At 45.7% G+C, this 26,660-nt stretch overlaps 1 protein-coding gene across 1 annotated transcript in view; it reads left to right on the top strand.

The window, feature by feature from the left end:
* Positions 1–26,660, top strand: part of LRRC7 (leucine rich repeat containing 7) — a 1,681,735-nt gene that overhangs the window by 1,388,113 nt on the left and 266,962 nt on the right. The gene's annotated exons all lie outside the window — the stretch shown is intronic.

The raw sequence follows: 26,660 nt of genomic DNA, 5'->3' as shown, positions 1-26,660 counted from the left end.
AAATCAACAACATCTAGAGAAGCATGGTGAACAGGCTTGCAATAAGACATTCTGAAAACATTATCATTAGACCAGTCAGCCGATCTGAGAATGTCCTCCAGTCGGGAGCCAGCCCAAAAGGCTTTAGAAGCCATAGCTCCCCTAGCTGAATGAGCCCCAAAGGCAGACGTATCAATGCCTGCAAGGGTCATAATCCATCTGACCCAACGAGCTAAAGTAGGAGAGGAAACAGGTTTGTAAGGCTTCCTGAAAGAAATCAGGAGTTGTGACGAGGAAGGAGTCCTCAAATCGGCTGTCTCATGTTCATAAACTTTTAAACACTGGCCAACAAATAATTTGGGATGGTCTGGAAAATAAGGATAGAAAACTGAGGAAAGACCAGTCTTTGTACGTCTGTGAATGTTGAATAACACACCTGTTGGAGTAAAAGACCGTGCTGTAATGTCTAGAGCTCTAACATCAGAAAGGCGTTTAAACGAAACAAGGCACAACAACATGGCTAACTTGGCCGACAATCTTTTTAAAGGTAGGAACTCATTGTTCGGCCAAGACAAAACCAAACTAAAGACAACATTTACATCCCATAAAGAACTGTATTTAGGTTTACGAGGATTGGAAAATGTTACTCCCTTTAATAGTTGACACACCAAAGGATGTTCTCCGATTGGTTTCCCATTGCTGAAAACATGAGAAGAAGATATAGCAGGCCTATAAGAGTTAATAGTACGATAAGTTTTGCCTTTGCTAGCTTCTGCTGCAAGAAAATTGACTACGAAAGTTACATCTGCTGTAACAGGATCAATATGTTTTTCCAGACACCAGCTACTCCAGAGAGACCAAGCTGATTTATACACTTTCTTTGTTCCAGGAGCCCAAGAAAGCTTAATGAGGTTTGAAGCTTCTGCCGAAAGAGAAGGGAAAGAGTCGGATTCCCTGAGATTTTCCATACTGACAGGGTTAGGAGATTGTCTAGGATGAGGGGATGAGGAAGACCGAAGGGACTGGAAAGAAGCTCTGGGAAGGAAGGGACAAGAAACTGAGGTTCGATTGATAGTTCCAGAAGATTAGGGAACCACACTTGTGACTGCCAAAAGGGAGCGACTAGGACTAATGTCACCTGTTGACGACGAACTTGCGCCAGCAAATGCGGAGTCAACATGAAAGGAGGGAAAGCGTAGTTGAGAGAAGCTGACCAATCCTGAGAAAAAGCATCGAATGCTAACGCCGCTGGATCTGGGCGCCAGCTGAAGAACTGCGGAAGTTGCGCATTGAGGCAGGACGCAAAGGGATCTACGCGAAAAGGTCCCCATCTGTGGAAGATGGACTGGAACACATCTCAATGGAGTTTCCAGTCAATTGAATCTCGAAAATGACGAGAATGCCAATCTGCCACTGTATTGAAACTGCCTGGTAAGTATTCTGCTTGGACTGAAATTTTGTTTTGAAGACAAAACTCCCAAAACCCTTTTGCTAATTCCGCTAAAGGCTTGGACTTTGTTCCTCCTAAGCGATTTATGTAACGAACCGCCGAAATATTGTCCATCCTGAGCAGAACGGAACAACAAACCCTGTCTCTTGCAAGGCTTCTGATCGCAAAGGACCCGGCAAGCATCTCTAAACATTTTATGTGCAACTTGGACTCCTCTAGAGACCATGTGCGCCCAGTCGAGATTAGACCACACCGGGCTCCCCAACCCTGCAGACTTGCATCTGATTCTAATACAAGATCGGGGACTGACGCAAAGATAGTCCTGCCGTTCCAAGCGTCTAAATGGTCTATCCACCACTCCAATTCTGTGCGCGAATCTTGATCTAAGATCACGGAGTCCGAATAAGCTAACCCTTTTTGAAGATGACGAATCTTTAGCCTTTGGAGAGCTCGATAATGTAGAGGGCCTGAGAAGATAGCTTAAATTGAAGAGGACAGGAGGCCTACGATTCTTGCTACAGATCTGATGGAAAGGTGAGAACTGCATAAGGTCTGAAGAATTTCTGATTTGGTAGACTTCATTTTTGCCAAAGGGAGAAGAAGAATGGCGGACACGGAATCCACCAGGAAACCTAAGAACTCTATTCTTTGAACTGGAGTCAGGGAAGATTTCTCGTCGTTGATTATAAAACCTAGATTGGATAGAAGCAAAGAGGTCAGATGAACATGATGGAGAAGGGTTGAATGATTTTGGTTCATAAGAAGAATGTCGTCTAGGTAGATAATTAGCCTGACCCCCTGAGCTCTGAGAGAGGCCACCACTGGTTTCATGAGTTTCGTGAAACACCAAGGGGCAGAAGACAGACCGAACGGAAGGGACGAAAAGTGATACATTTGACCGTGCTATTGGAACTGCAAAAACTTTCTTGAATCTGGATGCATAGGTCCGGTAAGATAAGCATCCTGGAGATCTAACCGAACCATCCAGTCGCCTTGAAGGAGCGAATCCCTGAGGTGAAGGATGGTTTCCATCTTGAAATGACGGTAGACTACAAACTGGTTGAACGATTTGAGGTTGATCACCGGACGCATATCCTTGTTTTTCTTCTGAACTAGAAAAGCTGAACTGACAAACCCCGAAGGATCGAGAGAACAAGGGACAATTGCACGCTTTTGGAGAAGAGATTGAACTTCCACGGAAATCATGTTTTCCATTTCCAACGAAAATTGGGGCGGATGAGGGGAAAGAACCTGAAAAGGCTCTGAATAAAGCTCTATAGTATAACCCTGTACTGTGTTCAAAACCCAGGGATTTGCTGTGAGAGACTGCCACTTTGGAAGGAAAAAAGCAAGGCGACCTCCCACCGGAATAGAATAGGGGTGACTTACTGGGTTGTGAAGAGAAACGGGAGCCCCGGCTGCCTCTGCTCCTGAATCCTCAGTTCTTCTGAGGGTAAAGCTGAAGTTTGAACTCCTGGTATGAGTTCGCGAAGGTATCATGGGAACCTTGGTTGCTGTATGATCGGCTGGCAAAGCGGTTCCTGCCTCTGCCGGCCCTGGAGAAAACCCGACTGGAAAATACCTTTTTCAAATATTGTTGGGCTTTGTCCAGAGAGGCAAATGTTGCCACTTATTTACTAAGTTCTTTAATAAATGATTCTCCAAATAGGCAACCCTCCGCCTTGACTCCCGGATCTGAGGTTGCCAAACTGACAAGCTTAGGGTCCAACTTGAGTAATAGACCTTTCCTACGTTCATGGGCAATGGCACAATTAGCATTCCCCAATAAACAAACAGCTCTTTGTACCCACAAAGACAACTCAACAGGATCCAGGATGGCATTGTCCAAGCGGGCTGCTTCCGCCATGCCAAACATTCATGCTAGGGGGCCCACATATCCAGAAGCTTATCCTGGCATGTAGACCAGGCTTTGTCAACCCCCTTTCGAGGGTCCTTTCCGAATTTGGAAAAGAAAGAGAGGTGTCTATAACCGGAACAGTCGTGATCTTTGAAGGAAGGGAGGGACACGGACACTCCGATCTGAGCTTTGACCTGACCTGTTTATCAAGGGGAGAGCGTAGCTTTGAAGTGAGATATTCTGCCACATGATCCGCAGGTAACCACTCAGTAGAGAGCGGGTGCTGGATATCATTAGGATCGAACATGGGTTCACCCTCAGAATCAAAAACTGTAGCTGTCTTGGAATCCGAAAGAGTTTAGGTCTTTGCTTTTTTAGGAGTAGGGGAAGAAGAGATAGAGGCCCTCATTCCAACATTGATGGGCGGCGGAGGCCGCCCGTCAATGTTGCGCGTCAGGAATACCGCTCCGCGGTCCAGAGACCGCGGAGGGTATTCCAAGTTTTCCCCTGGGCTGGCGGGCGGCCGCCGCCGAAAGGCCGCCCGCCAGCCCAGGGGAAAACGACCTTCCCACCATGAAGCCGGATCGTAATCGAGCCGGCGGAGTGGGAAGGTGCGACGGGTGCTGTTGCACCCGTCGCGTATTTCACTGTCTGCAAGGCAGACAGTGAAATACATTTTGGGGCCCTCTTACGGGGGCCCCTGCAGTGCCCATGCCGTTGGCATGGGCACTGCAGGGGCCCCCAGGGGCCCCGCGACTCCCCCTCCCGCCATCCGGTTCCCGGCGGGAGAACCGCCAGGAACTGGATGGCGGGAGGGGGAGTCGGAATCCCCAAGCCGGCGCAGCAAGCTGCGCCGGCTTGGAGGATTCCTTGGGGGCAGCGGGAAACCGGCGGGAGACCGCCGGTTTCCCTTCTCTGACCGCGGCTAAGCCGCCGCGGTCAGAATGCCCCGCGGGGCACCGCCGGCCTGTCGGCGGTGCCACCGCGTCCCGCGGCCCTGGCGGAAGTAATCCGCCAGGGTCGTAATGACCACCAGAGTCTCTGTCTTTATCCGGGTAGTTACCATGCACTTCATCATCATCAGAGTCTAAAATTTTCGAAATCACAATAGGTGTAATGTGTTTTGTTTTGGTAGCGCATTTTTTTGACGATGTTTTAGAGAGTATCCCCTCCCTTTAGAGAGGCCTTTGAAGAACAGCGTCCTCCGCCTTGTGTGAGGAATCCTCACTGTTCAACAGCATCGTCTTATTTTTTAAAATTCCTCGACGCTCTCTGCCTTCCCCCGCAGAGTGGGCCAGCATCGTCTTAGACATTAATTGTACCACTGAATTCTGTAATGTCTTAGATAATTTATCCATAGAAGCAGAGACTGCTTGTTCAACTGAAGACTGTATAAATTCATTGAGATTTTCTTTAATCATTTCCTCCTCCTCTGTGGCAGCATGGGAAAATGGGGAGCTATCCATAATAAACAGAAATTCTAGGCAAAAGAAACTAACCCCGCCTCTGGGCGGAGAAAACAAGTACCAGGAAACGTGTGGAGAGTTGAAAGCGGCTACCTGGCAGCCGTCGAGAGGTCCGGAGCCTAAATATCGGAGCTGGTAAATGAAAAACTGAAATACGCGACCTGAGGTCGAGGTGAGGCAGCAGAGAAACTGAAAGCTTCACTTCAGTGCGATCGCCGTATAAAATGGCGGTCGCGCTGAAGCTCTAACGGCAGAAACAAGCATTGGGCAGCGCACGCGCGGGGCCAGAGAAGTGCGGCTACAAGCCGGCTGGAATTGGGGCACACAGCGCGGTATGATAACACGCTTGTCATAACAGCCAATAAACGACAAACACTCAATATCGATAACACGCAAATTATCAATGATAAGTAGTATAATGCAAATAAATACTTGTCCTTGACTGCGAGCACCTTAGAAAAGAGGGCTGTTCTCAGTCAGGATATGTATTATACGGCTTCGTTGTTGGTGATTGGTGGTTTACTCTGACTACAGTTTGCTTCCCATTGGCCATCTGTTCATTCCCTCATGGGAATTGTAGTTCCTGGCTGCAGCTGCTGTTTAATAAAATAAGAAAAGAAATGCATAATAGGAGCCTCCGGTCTTGTCATAAAATTCTTCCTTCAAACAAAATGACATTAAAAAGAACTTGTAGTATCACCACCTTTCCCTTTCTAATATTACAGATACCTTGCCTAGTTTCCTCTTCTGCTATTGGTGCATTAAATTTGTCTGACTGAGCCTCTGTAGGAGCTGTGATGCTAATATTCCATAACCATAGTCTACATGCTGATGGAATAACCAATAGAAGCCCTTCATAAATAGATCTCAGATGTTCATACAAAATACTCTGAATCTGTTAAAATCGGATACTAACTGCTTTGTTTGCTGGCACTCTAACGCTTTGAGATGGTTCCCCACTATATCCATGCATGCTTTCCATGCCAATAACGTTCCACTCCTTCCCCCATACTCAAAATATCTAGCCCTGCTGACTTCCTATCTCTTCTTAATTCTTGCCTCCAAACCACTCCTGTTGGGCTCCCTCCAGATCGCTACTTAGTTGTTTTTAAAATATCCGTCTGAGAACAGCCCTACATCTCTACCTGAATCTCTGCCTGAATATTCCCAATTCTATCTTCTAATTCTTCATTCCCCTGTGATTTAGCATGCCTCGTAACAAGTGTGTTGATATTGCTGTTTTCAATGGAGAAATGGATTCAACAAATAGTTAGCACAGACACAGTTGGCACTTGCCATATTAGTAAAATAGTCTCACGAGGTGCTGCAAAGAGACATAGATCAGTTTGGTAGTTGTGAAGCTGAAACAGTCCAGGGAGGTTTACATATATGCATCTTACTACGGCACTAATCAGGATGAGAAGAGCCCTATTATAGCATTTTCCTCTCATATAATTAAATATAAGGGATTTTATATGATTTTTAGTACACTGTTGAATGTTAAATTAGATAGCTCAACCCCTAGGTCGATATTAAATACCCCAAAGATGCAGAAGGAGGTGTTGAACATGATGTGCAGTTTGGGGGTAATAGATGTTAGGAGGAAGAAAATGGGAAAAATGTACTTTTTATGCTAAAAATGGGCACTTCTCGCAACTGGATTACTTTCTGGTTGATATTCTGTTGAGTAGCCACTGGATAATAGTCACTCATAACGCTAACTACAGTTCGGATCACGCCTCAGTGCGGCTTTCAATTAAGACTTCTATGCAGCAGACAGGATTAAGGAGAAATATTGATAGTAAGTTATTATTGGAAAATTCTTTTAAAGAACAGATTGTGATTACAACTAAAGAATATTTTGGAGTGGTGTGGGATGCATACAAGGCATATTAAAGAGGGATTATACTAAATCACAGACAATATAACTGAGAGTGCAGGTGAGGTCCACTGGATGTATTTACAATAACTGATGCTACACAGCCAAGAGGCATTAGAAGGGAGGTGCACACCTGTTGAGGATACCATTAACTCCCAGCTTGGATGTGGTGTTCAATTTCTATTTATCCACCTTGTTGTACTTGACCATTTCTGCAGGGTCATCCCCATACTTTTTGCCTCCACCCTCCTTAATCTGAACCCCATTTTGTTGACTGTTAAGACTCTGCACACACTACCACTGCTACCCAGTGCAAAAGTGCTTGTGCTCTCTCCTTAAAACATGGTAAAATATACCCAGTTGGTATATTTAATTAACTTGTAAGTCCCTAGTAAAGTGGTACCACGTGTGCCCAGGTCCTGTGAAGTAAATGCTATTAGTGAGGCTGTGGCACTGATCGTGCCACCCATTTAAGTACCCCTTTAAACATGTCTCAGGGCTGCCATTGCAGCCTGTTTGTGCAGTTTTAAACTGTCATTTTGACCTGGCAGAAAACGCTTTTTGCCAGGCCCAAGATTTGCATATTAATCCACATAAATCAGCCCTGGAGTATACCCTGGACAGGCCAGAGGTAGGATGCAGTGTATTTAAAAAGTTGGACATATACTTTGAAGTTTTACATGTCCTCATAGCAAAAAACTCTTAAGTGTATTTTTCAGTGTTCCAAGGCCTATCTGTCCCGTAGGATAGAGTTACCTTATTCCATTTATAAGCCATAACTTCTAATTGGGACCAGGTAGAGAGGATGAGCTGGGTGTCTAAAGGATTGTAATGAAAAGCCCTCTTCAATGGTAAAGTTGGATTTTTAATCCACTTTTAGAAAGTTAGTATTTTCTTGTCATAACCATTTGGTTCCTGGGGCCTGATCCTGGGTCACATGACTAGGAGCAGCTGGCAGTTGATCTTTGTGTATTGCTCCCAGAGAAACAGAGGGAAGATAAGTTTTGGCCAGATGGGCGATTCTGAGTTAACAAGGGGGAGGAGCTGTCACCTACCACTCTAGCACATCACAAAGACTTTGCCTGAGCACTCTAACAAAGGGGTGAATACCCCTTGTAGTTAGTCTGCACCCGGGACAGGGAAGTAAGGATGCCTGAGGACTTCAAAGGGAAACCTCTACAAGCTTCTCCCCACTTCAAAGGTGCAACTGGGTATACATACTAGACCTCAGATACCAACTCTTCAGTACACCTCTGGACATGTGGATACTATACCATGAAGAAGGAATACTGTGATGCTGAGGAGCCTGCCACTCTGCTGGACTGCTGCTCTGAAGGAACTGATGTCTTGCTATACTGACCTGCTGCCTTCTTGTCTGGCTAAGAAAGATTGGACCTGCATCTGTTGAACTCACAACCCTAGAGTGACTCCAACACTTGGACTCTGCCATCTGTGAGTCTACCCTGCCAAGTGGTGCCACCCCAGTCCTGAACCCTTGGAAGTGGGCCCTCTGGTGTTCTGCCAGCCTCTGTGGATCCAGTGGAACCAGCGCCACTTCTCTGCTGTGCAGCACAACCCCAACCAGAACCGACACATCGTCACTGTTGCGTGCATCATCTCAAAACTCATCAGAATCGCCGCTGTGTGACACTTCTCACTGCAAGCCTTCTAACACATCACCCAGACGGTGCGATGCATCCTCAATGCCGGACTTCACATCGTAAGCCCCTGTGGACAGGATCCTGGACAACAATGCAGGCAGTCAAATCACAGGCTTGCCGCCTCTCGGAACCGATGCATCTCTTTGGCTGCGCAACACATCTTCTATGTGGATGCTCGCATGATCCTCAAACCAGGATTTAAGATACTCTGATGAATGGGCCTAGGCTCACTGGGTCCTTATAGCCAACTTGCGCTCCATCGTGGTCGGCCTGACTTGTGACTTTGTCCCAATCCGGTGCAAGCAGATGTCCACAGTTGGCGCTTTGTGCTTTTTGATGTATTTTTACTGATTGGATTTTTGACATTTTGGTCTTGTTTTATTTATTACAAAGTACTCTATGTTTCTAATCTGTTGTTGGAACCTTTTTATGTGATGTTTTCACTTTATTACTGCTGGAATTGTTACACAAATACTTTATGCATTGCCTCTAAGTTAAGCCTGACTGCTCTCTGCCAAGCTACCAGATGATTGAGGATTGAGGATTGGTTTGTGCCTCACCCTGACAAGGATTGTGCTTACTGCATGACCAGGGCTCACATGCCAGTCAACCTACAACCCAATTTCTCACACACCTGGATAGAAATGTCCTCCTGTGATTAGTCATAGACCGTGTAAGTTTCATGGACATTTTCTCCTCTTCAGTCTACTTTGTAGTTTTATAAGTCTTTTTGAGAATTTCAGTACCTTCTTTGATTGGGAGGAAGGCAAGTGACCACCCTCTCACTTCTACTAATGTACCTGAATGACAACTTCCAACCAGTGCCAAAAACCTGAGCAGTGTTCACCAGGGCCACTGCTGAGGACCTCTGAATGACAGACTAAGCAGAGGCTCATGCACATGAAGAATTCCATAGATGTCTTACTCAGATCCATAAAGCAATGTCCTGGCTCAACCTGGGTAATGTGATACCGTGTCATGAACAAATGAGAAAATATATTCACTCAAAGGAGAGATCCATTGCTTTAATGCACAACTAAATTCCATCATAACTAGCTGATATGTTTCTAGTTCTCTTTCTTTGGAAACCTGTTAATTCATATTTCAGCATCTCTTCACAGCTCTGTTACCATTAGGGAAGAAGCAATGTCAATGTGGGGAACGTTTATGAAAGATTTCAATAACAACACAAAATTCCCAAAAATCAGCACATTCTCAGCTAACCTTGAGCCATCCGTAGACTTCTCTAACAGTGTTTGGCTGTAACGGAGATGTTCACAGTGTTGGATTTCTTGTACCTGATGGGATCTCCTAAAAAAATGGAAGGATCCATGTCTGGTCTGCCAACACAATGTTTAGTTCAGGTCAAGAGGTAGCTAGCCAAGTGCACTTTAAGGCTGCACATCTTGATCCTGAAGTGCTGGGGCTGGAAAATAGCATTTGATGCCTGCCCTTTACGAGGAAAAAATAAAGTGAACATGACCTACTTTCTTATCTCAAGTTTTAAAGAATTGACTCATTTCCTGAAGAGGGCAGTCACAGATTTCCCAGTGAAAATGTATACGACTAGTGGCCCACAACTGACAACATTTTCAGACAGGCACACAAGTGTTGGGTAGTTCTTGTAATCCCTGAATGTCTTTCAGGTTGCTCTGTCATTCTTTCCAATCCCTAGTTTATTCCTGCCCATTTCCTTTCAACTGTTATCCTGGTGTTACTGTAAAAAACAATGGCAAATGTTGGTGGTTGAGCTTAATAGGCCATCTCATACCACCAAATGGTAGCCTAGGGTGACAATTAGGTACTTGTGGGAAACAGGTATGTGTTTATCCCTTAGTATGTTTGACTGGGCACAAATGTTTTTCAATCTTCACTTCCTTTCTACATGGGCCGCTTGTGCACTGCAACACATGAAGTGGTTCCGAATCTGAGGAAGTGCCTATTTTCAAAGGTCAGATTGGTCCAAGACACATTAGTATTGTTGTGATGCTGATTGTTTGGGTGGTATTGGACTGTTTCAGTATCAGAAGTTATGCTTCGGGCTTCTTCAGTTAAATGAGCAGTCCCTTGAGCTCTACAATTTATGGTAGAAGACATTATTGTGTTCACTACATCAAGTCTTCTGTGCTGGTTCCTTTGCTTTGCACACAGTGTACGACATCAGTAGATGACTTAAGAGTATTCTTTCCTTCACAGAGTCAGTTTTGTTGCACCTACAAAAAGCAGATACAGCATACCTAATGATTTTCCTTTTCACTGTTGCAAGATGACATATGTAACCATATGTAAGTGTGTAAGTTATTGCAATAATTGGAGGTTGGACAAGATTTTATGTCATCTATCTATGTATATTATAGTATTTCCAAAGTACGACTCTAGCTGGCTAGCAACAAGCACAGTATAGGGAAAATGCCCGCATGGTGTAAGGGTGGACAGGCGGAAGAAGTAGAGCTCATAGAATGAGGTAATGTTCATTGAAGAGGTCAGTTTTTTAGTTTTTTCCTGAATTGTAGGATTGGTGATATTCTGATGTAGGAGGGGATGTTGTTCCAGATCTGGTGGCATATGCTGAGACGGCATGTTTACTTGTTTTCTCCTCCCCATAATGTTTAGTCTCTAATCTGGTGGTGTCATAGCTCCTTATCTGGCATTCACCTCCCAATACTGAAAGCTTGTAAGGTAGGATGAAAGGGATATTGGGTTATTGGCAACTGATGAGGTGGAGCCACCCCACCCCACCCCATACTGGACCGACCACCACTGCATACACTTCACAATCACCGCACCCAGCAGCCGCACACGCACCTACAGGACTCCCCACAGGAAATGGAAGAAATCACCAACAAGCAACTCACCTCATTTCTTGCCTAATCCGTCCCTCCCCCTCTGACGACGCGAACACAGCAGCACGCAATCTCAACGCATGGATCACCAAATGTGCCAACACTCTAGCCCCTCTCCGACTACCTAAGAAAACCAGCTGGTTCACCCCGAAACTCCCAGAATCAAAGCGTACCCACAGATGTTTAGAGAAAAAAATGGAGGAATAGCCAATCCAGCAAACACCATGCCTCATTCAGAGCCTCAACCGCCACCCACCGATGAAAAATCAAGAACGCAAGGAAGGACGCACACTGGGAGCGCATCAACCCCTCCGCACACAACTCGAAGCAACTCTTCTCAGTCATCAACAAATTCACAGATCTCCCCTCCAAAGCCACCAGCATCCCCCAGTCACAGGACCTCTGCGACAAAGTGGCCTCCTTTTTCCACAACAAGATCCAGGACATCTACAACAGCTTCCTCCCAGAAACAGTCAACAGCATGAACAGCACCCACTCCACAGCCCCCTTGGACCCCTGCCCGCACCACATATACATCAAAGCCAGCGCATCCATCGCCCCCGAGCTTCGTAACACAGTTAACTACTCCATCAACACGGGCACCTTCCCTGAGGACTGGAAACACACCAAAATACGCCTTCTCCTGAAGAAACCTTTGGCCGACCCATCAGAACTAAAGAATTTCTGGCCCATTTTGCTGCTACCTCACTCCACCAAAGTACTAGAGAAAGCAATCAACGCACAACTACGGAATTTCATTGAGGCAAACAACTCCCTGGACAGCTCCCAGTCCTGCTTCCGCAGCAATCACAGCACAAAGATAGCATTCCTGGCAGCCACCGATGACATCCGATTACACCTAGACTGCGGCCACACCGCAGTACTCATACTCCTCGATCTCTCAGCCGCTTTCAACACGGTCTCCCACAGAACTCTGTGCACCAGACTCCAAGACATAGGAATCTGTCGAAGAGCCCTGGAATGGATCCACTCCTTCTTCTCCGGGAGGAGGTAGAGGGTCAGACTCCTGCCCTACACTTCCAGACCCACAGGAGTCAACTGTGGAGTCCCCCAGGGATCATCACTGAGTCCCACACTGTTCAACATATACATGGCTCCTCTCTCTGCCATCGCCAGAAGCCACAGTATGAACATTGTGTCATATGCCGATGACACACAACTCATCATTTCCCTCACCAAAGACCCGGACATGGCCAAAAGGAACTTTCACTCAGGAATGAAAGCCGTCGCCACCTGGATGAGCAAAAGCTGCCTTAAGCTCAACTCCGGCAAGACGGAACTCATCATCTTCGGAAACGCCACCTCAGCTTGGGACGACTCCTGGTGGCACACATCCTTCAGGGGCCCCCCTGCACTGAACGAGCATGCCTGCAAACTTAGGAATCATCCTCGACTCCTCCCTATACATAACCAGGTAAACTCTGTTGCCTCCTCCTGCTGGCACACACTCCGCAAACTTCGGAAGATCTTCAGATGGATCCCAGCAGACTGTCTCAGGACAGTCACCCACGCCTTAGTCACAAGCAAGCTCGACTATGGCAACACCCTCTACGCCGGCACCTCAACTAGGAACATAAAAAAACATCAGCTTATCCAGAACGCCACCTCCAGACTCATTCTGGACCTCACTTGCCGAGAACACATCTCCCAACACCTGAGGACACTCCACTGGCTACTGGTCGAGAAGCAAATCACCAGCAAGCTTTTCACTCACACGTACAAGGCCATACACAACGCAGGACCAGCCTATCTGAACCACCGTGTCTCCTCCCACACCCCCGCCAGATTCTTCCGCTCCGCACAGATGACCCTGGCCACTCTCCCTTGCATCTGAAAAACCACCACTGGAGGACGATCTTTCACCTACAGTGCAGCAAAGAGCTGAAACAACCTCCCCCTGCACCTCAAACAAAGTGCGTCGCTCACCATCTTCAGGAAAAACCTCAAAATGTGGCTCTTCAGATGAGGCCCCTCCCCCCAGCACCTTGAGACCCTCAAGGGTGAGTAGCCGCGCTTTACAAATACTGATTGATTGATTCATTGAGCCAGCATAGATCATTGATGCAAGGGTGATATGGTTGGATTCACTCAGCTCCTTCATGAGCTGTGCTGCTGCACAAAGGATGCCTTTCAGGAGAGCAAGGGTGGTCTCTGGGATGCTGTTGGGAATACCATTGCCTTCATCCATGGGGAGGGGAGACTAGGGTTTGAACTGTTGCTTTGAAGTTGTCTGCTGAGAGAAAAGATTGTACTTTTTTCAAGTGAGAAAGTTGTAACCAAGCTGTTTTGGTTTTTTTGGCAACAACCTTCTTGAGTGAGAGGTTTAAGCTGAAAGATTTTGGCTGTAGTCACAGTGGAGGTGTAAAGCAAAATCCGTTTCATCTGGAGAAGAGCCATGACTTAATCAGAAAATGTTTACCTTTGTTGCCAAAGAGGAGGAATTCAATCTTCGTGGTGTTTAGCATCAAATAGTTTGTTGACATCCACATCTGGAAGCATTTGAGGCACACCTTGGTCTCTGTATGTGATTGGTTGTGGAGATTTTGAGATAGAGTTAGGTGGTATCATCACACTGCTGGTTATTAATGTTGCTGTCTATGAGGATGGCTTCCAAATTACTCCATATAAACGTTGAAAATGATGGGTGAAACAGTGGAGGCATGGGTTCACTATGTAGGTTGCAGGGAGAGTCAGGATCTGGTATTTCCTTTCTGAATGAGTTCCTGTTGGTTGGTGAGGAAGGATGTGAATCATTGTAGGTTTGCATCAGTGAAACCCATATACATTTTAGTAGTGGGATGCAATATTGGATGTTTGACTGTGTTGAAAGTTGCAGAGAAGTTTTTGGATGGCCAGAAGTCAAAGGTCATTTTTTATTGAGGAAGAGGGCATAACAAGATACTTCTGGTGTGGCTGTTTCAATACTGCAGCATCGTCTTAACCCCTGTTGATAATCTTGAAGTAGGTTATTCTTCCAGATATACTCTTGGATGGTGATGGCCTTTAGGAAGGGCGCTGGCAGTGGTTGCTGGATTTAGTGCTGTCTTTTGCCTGAGAGGAGGACCTGTATCATCTTGAGGCAGCCTGAGAAGGTGTCCCACCTTTCCAAGCATTGACAATTTGGAGAAGGGATGTGCAAGCTGTTCCTCCTTGCAGAAGGTTGACGATGGAAGAGGGAAGCACATTATTATTGTAGGAGGTGGCTTTGAGTGAGTTTAGAATGTCAGAGTGGTTTGTGTGGAAGATTGTGGCCAGTTCATCGAGTGGCAGCTGGATACAGGTTCTAGTGTGGATGACTGTGATGAATGAGTGATGTCAGGTCAGATTTTATTGATTTTCTTCATGAAGAAATGCTCTATGAGATTTGAATACTTTTAATGAATTGTGTAACATTTTAGTGTCTGAATAAGTTGTATTTAATTGAACACTGTAAGGTAATTCGATTTACAAGAAACAAAACCAGAATTCATTTCTAGAAGCTCACACAAGCTTTGCTTTTCGTCAAAATGATTGAAATCATAACAATCTACTGCAGGGTTCAGTTTTGACAATCATTCAATGGAGAACTCATATGCACTACAATAGCACGTAAACAGCTTACATAAAATCATCAGATTGAAGTCATTTGCATGTCATGTTAAAGTGCGAAACTCTGAAGCCCGTTTTGAATTCATGCTCCTAATTGGTGGATTGACTGGAGTCGTCTGAGCTCTGGTAGAAGGCTTCCATATTTGATTTTTGTTCTGTGTGTTATTATCTACTTTCCACAGGATTCTGGATGTTGCTTCTCATGAAACTGTGGTTTCCTTGAAGGTGTTGAGTTTGTTTATGTTATGATTTGCTGGATGGTACCACTGTGTGCCAATATTTGCTACATCTGGCGGGAGGAATCTATTTCTACAGGATGAAATAAATGTTCTGTCCATTTTAAACAGTATATTTTATGCTGTATGTTGGAAAATGGGTTATTGGTAGGGCAGGTAGGTACCTACACCTAGCAACAAGCCACTAACCTCCACCTAGGTACAGTTAGGTCTCAGTAAATTAATCCCAGCTCAACCCTTGGTAGCTTGGCAACGAGCGTCAAGGCTTAACTTAGGAGACAGTGTGTAAAGCATTCAAATATCACAAAACAGTAATTAAATAAAATGCAGGAAACAGTTTAAAAATCCAAAACCAATTTATAAAAATAGTTTATATTTTTATCTTTAAAATGACACAAAAACGATTAAAATCGGTTCAGGGGAACCGGAGATATGAATTTTTAAAGTATTATTATTTTTCTAGCGCTTAGAAACAAAAAGCGCCAATCGGGTCATCTGGTTGCACCAGGACCGGGCCAAAGTCAAAGTTTCAGGCCGACCGCGATGGAGCCCTGCTCGGCTACAAGTCGCGGGAGGCCTCGGTTGAAAAGTTACCTTCTGACTTAGTCTTTATTTTGAAGTTTTTTCTTCACCGGGACGAACCTGCCAGTTGAATCCGACCTCCTGGAGCCCTTGTCTGGATACGCGATGTGGGTTTCCTCGGTGGTGATTTCTACCTTCGGACTTAGTCGTTTTTTCGAGATGAAAATCCTTCGACCGGGGTAAACCTGGATCTTGATCCGACGTCCGTGGAGCCCTTCTCGGATACGATGGCTGGGAGGTCCCGGTCAACTTTTTACGTTCGGACTTAGTCTCTTTTTTTTGGATGTTTTTCTTTACTGGGACGAACCACGAAGTCAGGCCGGGTCGCGGTTGAGGCAAGCCGGCTAGAATTTCCGCGGCGGGTCGGTCCCTCTCGGGAGCTTTTTTCCAAAAATTCTCAAATCTTTTCCAAACTTCTGGGGCTTCACCCAGATGTTCTTTTAAGGTTCTTTTGGGGTCCACAGCTCACCCCAAGGGTCCAGAAGTTCTGTGATGGTCCTTGGGGGGTGCGGACTTCAACTCCCAGAATGCACCTGGCGCAAACTCCTTTTTGGCCACTGGACAGTGGTCAGCTGGTCGCTTTCTTCAGGAGTTGGTGCAGGGGACTCTGGTTTAGCAATTTTTCACCTGTAGCAAACAGGGAGCCCCTCCTTGAACCAGTTGAAGCCAGGCAAAGTCCTTCTTGTGGTGAAGCCCAAGTGTGCAGCTGGTGCAGTCCTTCTGAGTGCAGGGTCCAGGTGCAGGCCAGGGGTCCAGCAGGGCAGTCCTTCTTCTTCTTTAGTTCCTTTCTTGTTGAATTCTGGAGGGGATCTGAGGTGTGGGTGCAGGTCTGCCAGTTTTATCCTTGCTCCTGGGTGAAAAGCAGGGGGGCCCTGGTTCTCCAATCAGGGACAGGGTCGTCCCCCTGTGATGACCACTTCCTGGGAAGTGTGGCAAAAATTCATCCCAGAAGGCAACAGTCTCTAAAAATCCAACATGGATGAATCTGATTTTTGGAGGTTACATCTGGCTGAGCCCACCCACTGGTGTGGCTAAAAATCATAAACACACCCCTCTCCTGCCCTCTCCTAATCTAATCAAGGGGGCACCTAGCTGTCTGGGGTTGCAGGATGTGGGGGTGTTGCTGGGTGCTTCAAATGTCCTTCTCTGTCTTTGAAGACCAGTTTGGCAGCCCTCCCCCTTCCTGCCTCACCATCTGCTGAGGGGAGATTCTCTCCCCCAAGCACATTCCTTTGTGTGAAGTCTGGCCACTTCACACCTCATCAAGGCAGCCTGGCAGAAGCTGCTGCAGGCTGGCCAATCAGAGCACAGCAGCAAAAACAATGCAGAGCTGAAATTGGCAACTTTTTAGGTAAAGTCTAAACTTTTTACCTGGACAAGTTATATTAAATCCAACAACTGGAAGTTGTGGGATTTATTACAACAATCAATTTGATACCAAATTCTTGGTATGTAACATTTAAGGAGACTTTAAAATTTAAAATAAAGTCTGCCCATTCTAGCCTATGAAGGTATTCTTGGTATGTAACATTTAAGGAGACTTTAAAATTTAAAATAAAGTCTGCCCATTCTAGCCTATGAAGGCCATTTACTTCTATGAGGGAAAAACTAATTTGGCTGTTTTTACCTCACCAGGGCTTATAAATCTATTTTTATAAAGTCCCTGCTTATAGTTACATGGCACCCAGCCCTAGGGGCACATAGGGCACACCTTAGGGGTGACTTATATGTAAAAATAAGGTAGTTTAAGACTTTGGAAGTACCTTTAATTCCAAAGTCGAATTTGCATATAACTTTAATTTAAAAGCCGCCAGCAAGGCAGGCTTGCTTTTAAAATGACACTGGGCACCTCAGCAATGCACCTAGGTGTGCACCACCTATGCTGTGGTCCCTAAACCTACATGCCCTACCATACACTAGGGACTTATAGGTAGGTTAACTTAGCCAATTATAATTAGCCTAATTTGCATATCCATTTTACACAGAGCACAGGCCCTGGGACTGGTTAGCAGTACCCAGGGCACCTTTAAAGTCAGGCAAACACCAGCAAAAAGTGGAAAATGGGGGCAAAAAGTTATGGGGCCTATGCAATCAGCCCTGTTTTCTCACACACCCCCCCCCCCCCAGCCCACACGCCCAGGAGACTCATCCCAACCCTGGGAGAGTCCTCCTGGCTTGTTAGGCGAGGAAGACAGTGAAGAAAACTGGTTGTCCCTTTGCAGGGCCTACTCTGCCTTACATCCCCCTGTCAGGGTCACTCCCTCTGGGTAGTGAAGCCATCCCAACAGTAAAAGGACCCAACTCAAACTGAAACCTCCCTCTAGGGGGGTCTTCTTCCTTTCTCTCTGCCAACTTGGGTAGTGAGGTGCCCACCTCCCCTACTCCAAACTTTGCTAGGGCAACACCTAGCTTACCCAAAGAGGTCACCCAACACTTGAGCAACCCCACCATGACCAATAGGGTCAGGGGGCCTACTTTGCTATTGGCCCTGGGGTCTGCCTCCCAGGCCAAGTACAGTGCTGCCAGGAAGGCTAGCACCCAGCAGAGGCTACTGACAGCTGTCAGTACCCAGAACCACACCCTAAGCTCTCCACTGACAGGTGGCTGAGCTGCTTTAGGGGCATCTTTGGGGTCCTGGCACCCCTCTTGCTGTCTAGAGTGGGGGGCTACCACCTCCTGTGGTAGACACCCTCCTTCCACTCTCCCTTCTGTCAGTGCAGGGGCAACACCTTGCATCTGGACAGCTGCCTGACTACTCAGGACTTCCTTGGGGTCAGGTGAGGCCTCACCAGTGCCAACTCTGGGCTCCCCCCCTACTGGGGCAGAAGGCCCTTGGCTCCCTGGAACTCTCTTTAAGAGTGGCCTACCCTTCCTTTTCTTCTTTCCTTTTCTTGGGGACCCCTGTCTCCTAACTGTAGGGACTGACTCCCCAGGACTTTGGGTTGGGGGGGCGCCCTGGGCGACCACCCCATCTGTGACCAGACTCACCTCTGGGAGGTCATTGCCCAGGATACAATCTAGGGGAAGGTCAGCACTGACTACCACCCTAATCCAGTCAAGGATACCCTCCCTCTCTAGGGGCACTATGGCTACAGGTTTGGAGGTGACCTCCCCCGTGGCTATCCTGACTGTCTTTGTCTTTCCTGGGACATACATGTCTGGGGTCACTAACCGGTCACTCACTATAGTGTGACTGGCACAGGTGTCCCTCAGGCCAGTGGTAGGGATCCCATTCACTTGAATGTGGTGGAAGTGCCTACTCCCACCCTCAGGGATCACCAGCTTACCATCTGGTCCTGTCTCCCAGCACAATGCTAGGAGGACTTCATCATCTGAGGAATCCTCCTCTATGGCTACACTGGACAGCCCAGTGCTAACCACCTTCTTTGGACAGGCTGCATCTCCTCTGAAGTGACCTGTCTGCTGACAGTCAAAGCAAGCCCTACTGTCCAAGAGCTTTTTTAACCCTGGGTCTAACTGTCTCTGCTGGTTAGAGTGGGATTTACTCTCCTCCTTCTTAGGGTTCTGGGGTACAGAGGGAGTCTCTGTGGTGGGCTTACCACCTCCCTCCTTAGGTTTTTGGGGACCTGTCCCCCCCTTCTTGGAGTCTCCCCCCTGGGACTTGACAACCACCCTGGTTCTCAACCACTCATCAGCTGCCTCCCCTAGCTCTCTAGGTTTGGTCTGCTTAGAGTCCACTAGATGCTGGCGTAACCTTTCTTGGGTACAATTGGTCCAGATGTGCTCTCTCATGATCAGATTGTATAACCCCTCATAAGTATCTACTTTGTTACCAATAATCCAGCCCTCTAGTGCCTTTAGTGAAATGTCCACAAAGTCAACCCAAGACTGGGTACTGACCTTCTGGGTGTCCCTGAACTTCATTCTATATTGTTCTGGGGTCAGACCAAACTTCTTGGCTAAGCACCTCTTCATACTAGGGTATGAATCTGCCTCCTCCCCCCTTAAGGTCAGAAGCCTATCCCTCCCTGAGTTGGGGACCAACTCCCACAAAAGGGAACCCCAGTATTGAGGCCTAACCCTTCTCATTTGGAGTGCCCTCTCAAAGGCCCCCAGCCACTTATCTATGTCATCCCCCCCTACATAAGCAGGAACCACCCCCTTGGGTAATCTGGGGCAAACTCCCCCACCCATGGACACCTCAGCTTCTTTATCGCTGCTTCTATCTCTTTTCTCTTTGTATGCCCACTTTTTCTTTTCTAGGGCCAGCATCTCTGCTTCCAAAGCTATGTATGCTAGCTGGGCCTCCAGCTCTCTTTCTCTGATGGATGGGTTCTCTCCTCCTGAAAGGACCCCCTTCCCACCACTAGCTTTGGATCTGCCCCTAGTGACTGTGTTTACTGAGGACCGTTCTTCCTCATCCTCACTTAGGCTCAGATGCCTTCCCTCCCCTGAGTGGTTAGAGCTTGCATCCTCCCTTCTTTCTCCCTCCTCTGGAGCTTCCTCTGTCTCTACCTCTTGGGCCTCAGCCCATGCTGTCAGGGATTTAATCAGGATTTGCTTCCTGAGATCTGTGGTTGCAGGCAACCCTCTTTCAATACACAACCCCCTAAGCTGGACTACTGTCAGTGTGGGTAGGCTAGCCAGATCAAGCTCCATGGTTCCCTAGTTTTGTGTCAACAAAAACTTTTTGCAAAAATTGGAAACAAGAATTTAGAAAAATTACAAAAATTCAATAATTGAAATTAATCCAAATTAAAAATTAAAAACAATTTTTGCACTAGGACAATTTAAAGGATTTTTAATTTGTTTTACCTAAAACTGTAACGTGATATTGAACACAAGTACAGGATCCCGTCGCTGCTTCCAATTATGTTGGAAAATGGGTTATTGGTAGGGCAGGTAGGTACCTACACCTAGCAACAAGCCACTAACCTCCACCTAGGTACAGTTAGGTCTCAGTAAATTAATCCCAGCTCAACCCTTGGTAGCTTGGCAACGAGCGTCAAGGCTTAACTTAGGAGACAGTGTGTAAAGCATTCAAATATCACAAAACAGTAATTAAATAAAACGCAGGAAACAGTTTAAAAATCCAAAACCAATTTATAAACATAGTTTATATTTTTATCTTTAAAATGACACAAAAACGATTAAAATCGGTTCAGGGGAACTGGAGATATGAATTTTTAAAGTATTATTATTTTTCTAGCGCTTAGAAACAAAAAGCGCCAATCGGGTCATCTGGTTGCACCAGGACCGGGACAAAGTCAAAGTTTCAGGCCGACCGCGATGGAGCCCTGCTCGGCTACAAGTCGCGGGAGGCCTCGGTTGAAAAGTTACCTTCTGACTTAGTCTTTATTTTGAAGTTTTTTCTTCACCGGGACGAACCTGCCAGTTGAATCCGACCTCCTGGAGCCCTTGTCCGGATACGCAATGTGGGTTTCCTCGGTGGTGATTTCTACCTTCGGACTTAGTCGTTTTTTCGAGATGAAAATCCTTCGACCGGGGTAAACCTGGATCTTGATCCGACGTCCGTGGAGCCCTTCTCGGATACGATGGCTGGGAGGTCCCGGTCAATTTTTTACGTTCGGACTTAGTCTCTTTTTTTTGGATGTTTTTCTTTACCGGGACGAACCACGAAGTCAGGCCGGGTCGCGGTTGAGGCAAGCCGGCTAGAATTTCCGCGGCGGGTCGGTCCCTCTCTGGAGCTTTTTTCCAAAATTTCTCAAATCTTTTCCAAACTTCTGGGGCTTCACCCAGATGTTCTTTTAAGGTTCTTTTGGGGTCCACAGCTCACCCCAAGGGTCCAGAAGTTCTGTGATGGTCCTTGGGGGGTGCGGACTTCAACTCCCAGAATGCACCTGGCGCAAACTCCTTTTTGGCCACTGGACAGTGGTCAGCCGGTCGCTTTCTTCAGGAGTTGGTGCAGGGGACTCTGGTTTAGCAATTTTTCACCTGTAGCAAACAGGTAGTCCCTCCTTGAACCAGTTGAAGCCAGGCAAAGTCCTTCTTGTGGTGAAGCCCAAGTGTGCAGCTGGTGCAGTCCTTCTGAGTGCAGGGTCCAGGTGCAGGCCAGGGGTCCAGCAGGGCAGTCCTTCTTCTTCTTTAGTTCCTTTCTTGTTGAATTCTGGAGGGGATCTGAGGTGTGGGTGCAGGTCTGCCAGTTTTATCCTTGCTCCTGGGTGAAAAGCAGGGGGGCCCTGGTTCTCCAATCAGGGACAGGGTCGTCCCCCTGTGATGACCACTTCCTGGGAAGTGTGGCAAAAATCCATCCCAGAAGGCAACAGTCTCTAAAAATCCAACATGGATGAATCTGATTTTTGGAGGTTACATCTGGCTGAGCCCACCCACTGGTGTGGCTAAAAATCATAAACACACCCCTCTCCTGCCCTCTCCTAATCTAATCAAGGGGGCACCTAGCTGTCTGGGGTTGCAGGATGTGGGGGTGTTGCTGGGTGCTGCAAATGTCCTTCTCTGCCTTTGAAGACCAGTTTGGCAGCCCTCCGCCTTCCTGCCTCACCATCTGCTGAGGGGAGATTCTCTCCCCGAAGCACATTCCTTTGTGTGAAGTCTGGCCACTTCACACCTCATCAAGGCAGCCTGGCAGAAGCTGCTGTAGGCTGGCCAATCAGAGCACAGCAGCAAAAACAATGCAGAGCTGAAATTGGCAACTTTTTAGGTAAAGTCTAAACTTTTTACCTGGACAAGTTATATTAAATCCAACAACTGGAAGTTGTGGGATTTATTACAACAATCAATTTGATACCAAATTCTTGGTATGTAACATTTAAGGAGACTTTAAAATTTAAAATAAAGTCTGCCCATTCTAGCCTATGAAGGCCATTTACTTCTATGAGGGAAAAACGAATTTGGCTGTTTTTACCTCACCAGGGCTTATAAATCTATTTTTATAAAGTCCCTGCTTATAGTTACATGGCACCCAGCCCTAGGGGCACATAGGGCACACCTTAGGGGTGACTTATATGTAAAAATAAGGTAGTTTAAGACTTTGGAAGTACCTTTAATTCCAAAGTCGAATTTGCATATAACTTTAATTTAAAAGCCGCCAGCAAGGCAGGCTTGCTTTTAAAATGACACTGGGCACCTCAGCAATGCACCTAGGTGTGCACCACCTATGCTGTGGTCCCTAAACCTACATGCCCTACCATACACTAGGGACTTATAGGTAGGTTAACTTAGCCAATTATAATTAGCCTAATTTGCATATCCATTTTACACAGAGCACAGGCCCTGGGACTGGTTAGCAGTACCCAGGGCACCTTTAAAGTCAGGCAAACACCAGCAAAAAGTGGAAAATGGGGGCAAAAAGTTATGGGGCCTCTGCAATCAGCCCTGTTTTCTCACACTGTAGAAGTAGGCATATAAGACGAATCAAAAGGTCTAGAATCGAATGCTTCACAAATGGATTTAAACTTGTAATGTTACCAGTGCTGAGTCTCCGCACTCGGGGAGGAGTCTCTGCGCTCTTGGCTGAATATCTGCACTCGGACAGAGCCTCTGCACAGCAGTGCTCAATGTGGCGATTGTGTCACGAGTGGGGAGATTCCGCCGCGAGTGCGGAGTCTCCACACTCGTAACTTTGATTCGTAAGTCCCTTTGTAAATCGGGCCCAAGGCGTTCAACGCCTATAATAATAATACATGTATTAAAGTCTAAAATTCAATTCTCCTCACTAAAACAGCCAATGCACAAATACGTTGTTATTGAATGACCGTACTTAACGGCAGACATGACATTCTTTCGTTTCCATTGTGCTTACTGTTTATGTAGTGGAACACTAGTCAATATTTCCTCTTGCTAAATTATTAAACATCCTAGAGGTGCAGTTTGAAACTAGTAGACAGAGGTGCATGAAAATTGCAAATTAGTCACGCGCATTGACATTTGTACTGAATTGCTCATCCTTTTACAGTTCATTAGTAGAACATAACATTAAATTCGGCCTGGGCCTTGTTATTCTCAGGCATTTCTTGCCATGTGAACCTCAACATATTTGAGTCATTCTGTCACAACAGTCAAAGCCCTCAAAATTCGGCTAGTGGCATCTTCGTTTGCACCGAATATTATTTTTGATGTATTGGTCTGTTAAGAATGCCTGTAGGTTGGTGATTTTAACATTTTAAGCTACCTCCCAGTCACCAATCAGACCATTGCGATTTTTTTAGGTAATATTGATTTTCAAAATACAGTCGCATTTTCTTTCGTGATGAAAAATTCGAAAATAGTCATCTATATTGCAATCAGGATGTCTCTCCAGTCCTGTTAAACGTCCAATGACTCATTCAACATGTATATGTAGTACAAGACACATTAAATAGCTTTAAATAGTGCTCTGGGAAGAGAAACTTGACAGCTATTAAGACCTCTTATTGAGAAACAGGAGTAAATTTAGTGTAGCATATTGATAGCCAATATTATTATCATGATATGAATATCATGACTATATTATGTGAGTCCGGGTGGATGGAAGAGTTATTTTCTTCTTGTACCGACCTTTGTATTTTTCTGAGGTATTTTTTTTAAATCCTTTGTAACATCAGGTGGCCTCTCTCGAGCAGTTTGTAATATAATGATCGTGAATTGTTTCACCAGGGCTTCTATGGGAAGGTTAAGCCTTTCACAGAGCCTAGGTAACTTCTTTATAGATAGGCTATATATTTGAGGAAGCACACAGAAATTCCTCAATTATTTTATAAACATCCAGTATATTTAAAATTCTAATTCGAAATCCACCTTTTTTTATCAAACTCTATGTTTAAATCATAGGCGTCTTGCAGGAAATGTGGTAAGCTCATCACCCGTCTACCAGCGCCTGGCATATGTTTTAATTTGGATCTATAATAAAGAAGTATGAATTCATGGACCAACAGAAAATCCTTTTTGGCCTTGAGAATACTCATATATGCTTCTCCTGCATGACACATATGATTCAAACTCTGAGGTTGATGAAGACGTGGAATTTGCAATTAGCACTTTACATATACCCTGTGATTATTAAAACAATTGGTATTTCTGAGAGCTTCCTCATACATATCATTTTTTAGGAATAGGGTGGTGTTCATAGGCAGCTGAACTGGTAGGATCTTGAGCAAGGCAGCACTATAAGCCACCCATGGAGTATGTTCAATGTAATTAGACCATTGCTGCCATTTCAATGGAATTCTTTATAGATTGGGACTGGTTAAAATTTCAAGAAATACCAGTTAGTAGTGCAGTAATTGGTGAGAGTAAATATTCTCAGTAGAGGATAGCATTTTGAACCGCATGAAGTCAGTGCCCATCCGTTTGGAGTTCATAAAGCAGTGCAGTCTTCGTCCTCAGCCACACGACTATTTCAGAATTCTGTTTTAGGAAGAATCCTGATAATGTGGTAGTTCGGCTCTAAGGTCTGTGTTGAAGAAATTCGATGGTTTGGGCACCTGTACTCGTAGGGTCCAGCCCATCTGTTTTCATCCCTAGAGTTTATTCTGAGAGATGTCATGCATGTTGACTGGACTGGCTTTCCTCAAGGGGTCCTGGTAGGCAACCAAATACTGCATGCAAACTGGACTGCTTTTAATCCTGACTTCAACCAAGGAGCAGTGAGATCCTAAGGTTGGTTTCATAAGAAGCATGTTTTCCACATGTAAGAGAGCCTTGTTACTTGTTTCTTCACTTATAGTTTGACAATGAGCTTTTTGAGAAGCCCCAATTATTCAGATTACTTTGGTCCAGTGGTTTCATGACCACTGCTTCGGCCATTTCCACTTTGTAGTGCTTTTTGGAGTATGTGTAAGACTTTGCCGAACAGGTGTAATTGGATACTGGTCATTAAGACACTGTATTTAGTTATGGGGGCGATAGTTCAAAGTCAAATGTTATGGGCCAGATCCCTGACATCAGCACTGGTCAGGGGTTGTCCCCAAGAATTATGAACAGTGGAGTGGTACCGTTCTTTTCCTTTCAGCTGTTAGCACCAGAAATTTCCTTTTGGTATATCATTCAAACATAGGATATTCTCAGCTATCCAGTTATAGGTCCTGTGCACGCTCTCCATGATAATACAGTTTGACTTAGCGATTTGTCCCCTGTAAGTGGTGTAACCAGGCATTGTCTTCACCTATCTAAACCTGTATCTGGTTGGAGCTCAGTAAGATCGGTTAATGAAACTCATGTATGCGATAGAAAGCAGAGCTGAAATGGCTGATCCTTTTGATATTTCAAATTGCAGTGTACACTCAGATGATTCACGGCCCCCTCTTCATATGCACTTGCTTTCATTACTGAAATTTGGTTTGATTCAACCCACTCTGACAGCTTGTTTATCGGCGTGTTGTGCTCTTTCTTTATCATATACTACTCACAAACTGAAACCAACTGGGCTGCCCAGTAGCACCATTAAGGGCGATGTGGAGGCCCTCTGCGACATTCGCTAATGAGGTGTTGTATCCTTTATTGAGTGTAAAACCTGATTGGTGGCTGTTGAGTCGATTGTATTGTTCCACATACTTTTACACTTGCCTTGTGATCTTTTCACGGATTTTATGTGGGTATGAGAGGTTTGAGTTTGGCCTGTATGTGGCTTTGACTCCATTGGCTTCTTTAGACAAAATGTTATAGCTGCCTCCTTTAGCCTATAAGAGCCCTTCCCTCATGAAGCTATATTCTGATGATGTTTATTCCATCTAGGGCAGTGGTTCCCAACCTGTGGTCCGGGGACCCCTAGGGGATCGCGAAGCCTCCTCATGGGGTCTGCGACTGCTTAGAAAATTAAATAGTATTATCAGATTAAGTCCCCAGCGTTCAGTAATGACATAGTGGGGGGGGGGGTCCCTGGATTCTAATAATGATTCAGTGGGGATCCCCGGGTTTCAGTAATGATAAAGTGGGGGGTTCACAGATGTCAAAAGGTTGGGAAACACTGATCTAGGGGGTAACCATATTTATAAACAGTACCAGTAGGTTTGCTACACTGATCTATTTTACTGATTTAATTCATACATTTCTTTTTCTTTTTTTTTTCACACTCTCTTCACTCATTGGCATTCCATTTTCCTAAATATGTATTGTGTATTTTACTAGAGAACTACACGATTCGTACTGTCTGACCAAAAAGTGCAAAAGCAAATAATATGA

This window comes from Pleurodeles waltl, chromosome 4_2 (assembly GCF_031143425.1).
Source record: "Pleurodeles waltl isolate 20211129_DDA chromosome 4_2, aPleWal1.hap1.20221129, whole genome shotgun sequence".
NCBI classification, from domain to species: Eukaryota; Metazoa; Chordata; class Amphibia; order Caudata; family Salamandridae; genus Pleurodeles; species Pleurodeles waltl.
This window is presented reverse-complemented; position numbering and strand designations above follow the sequence as displayed.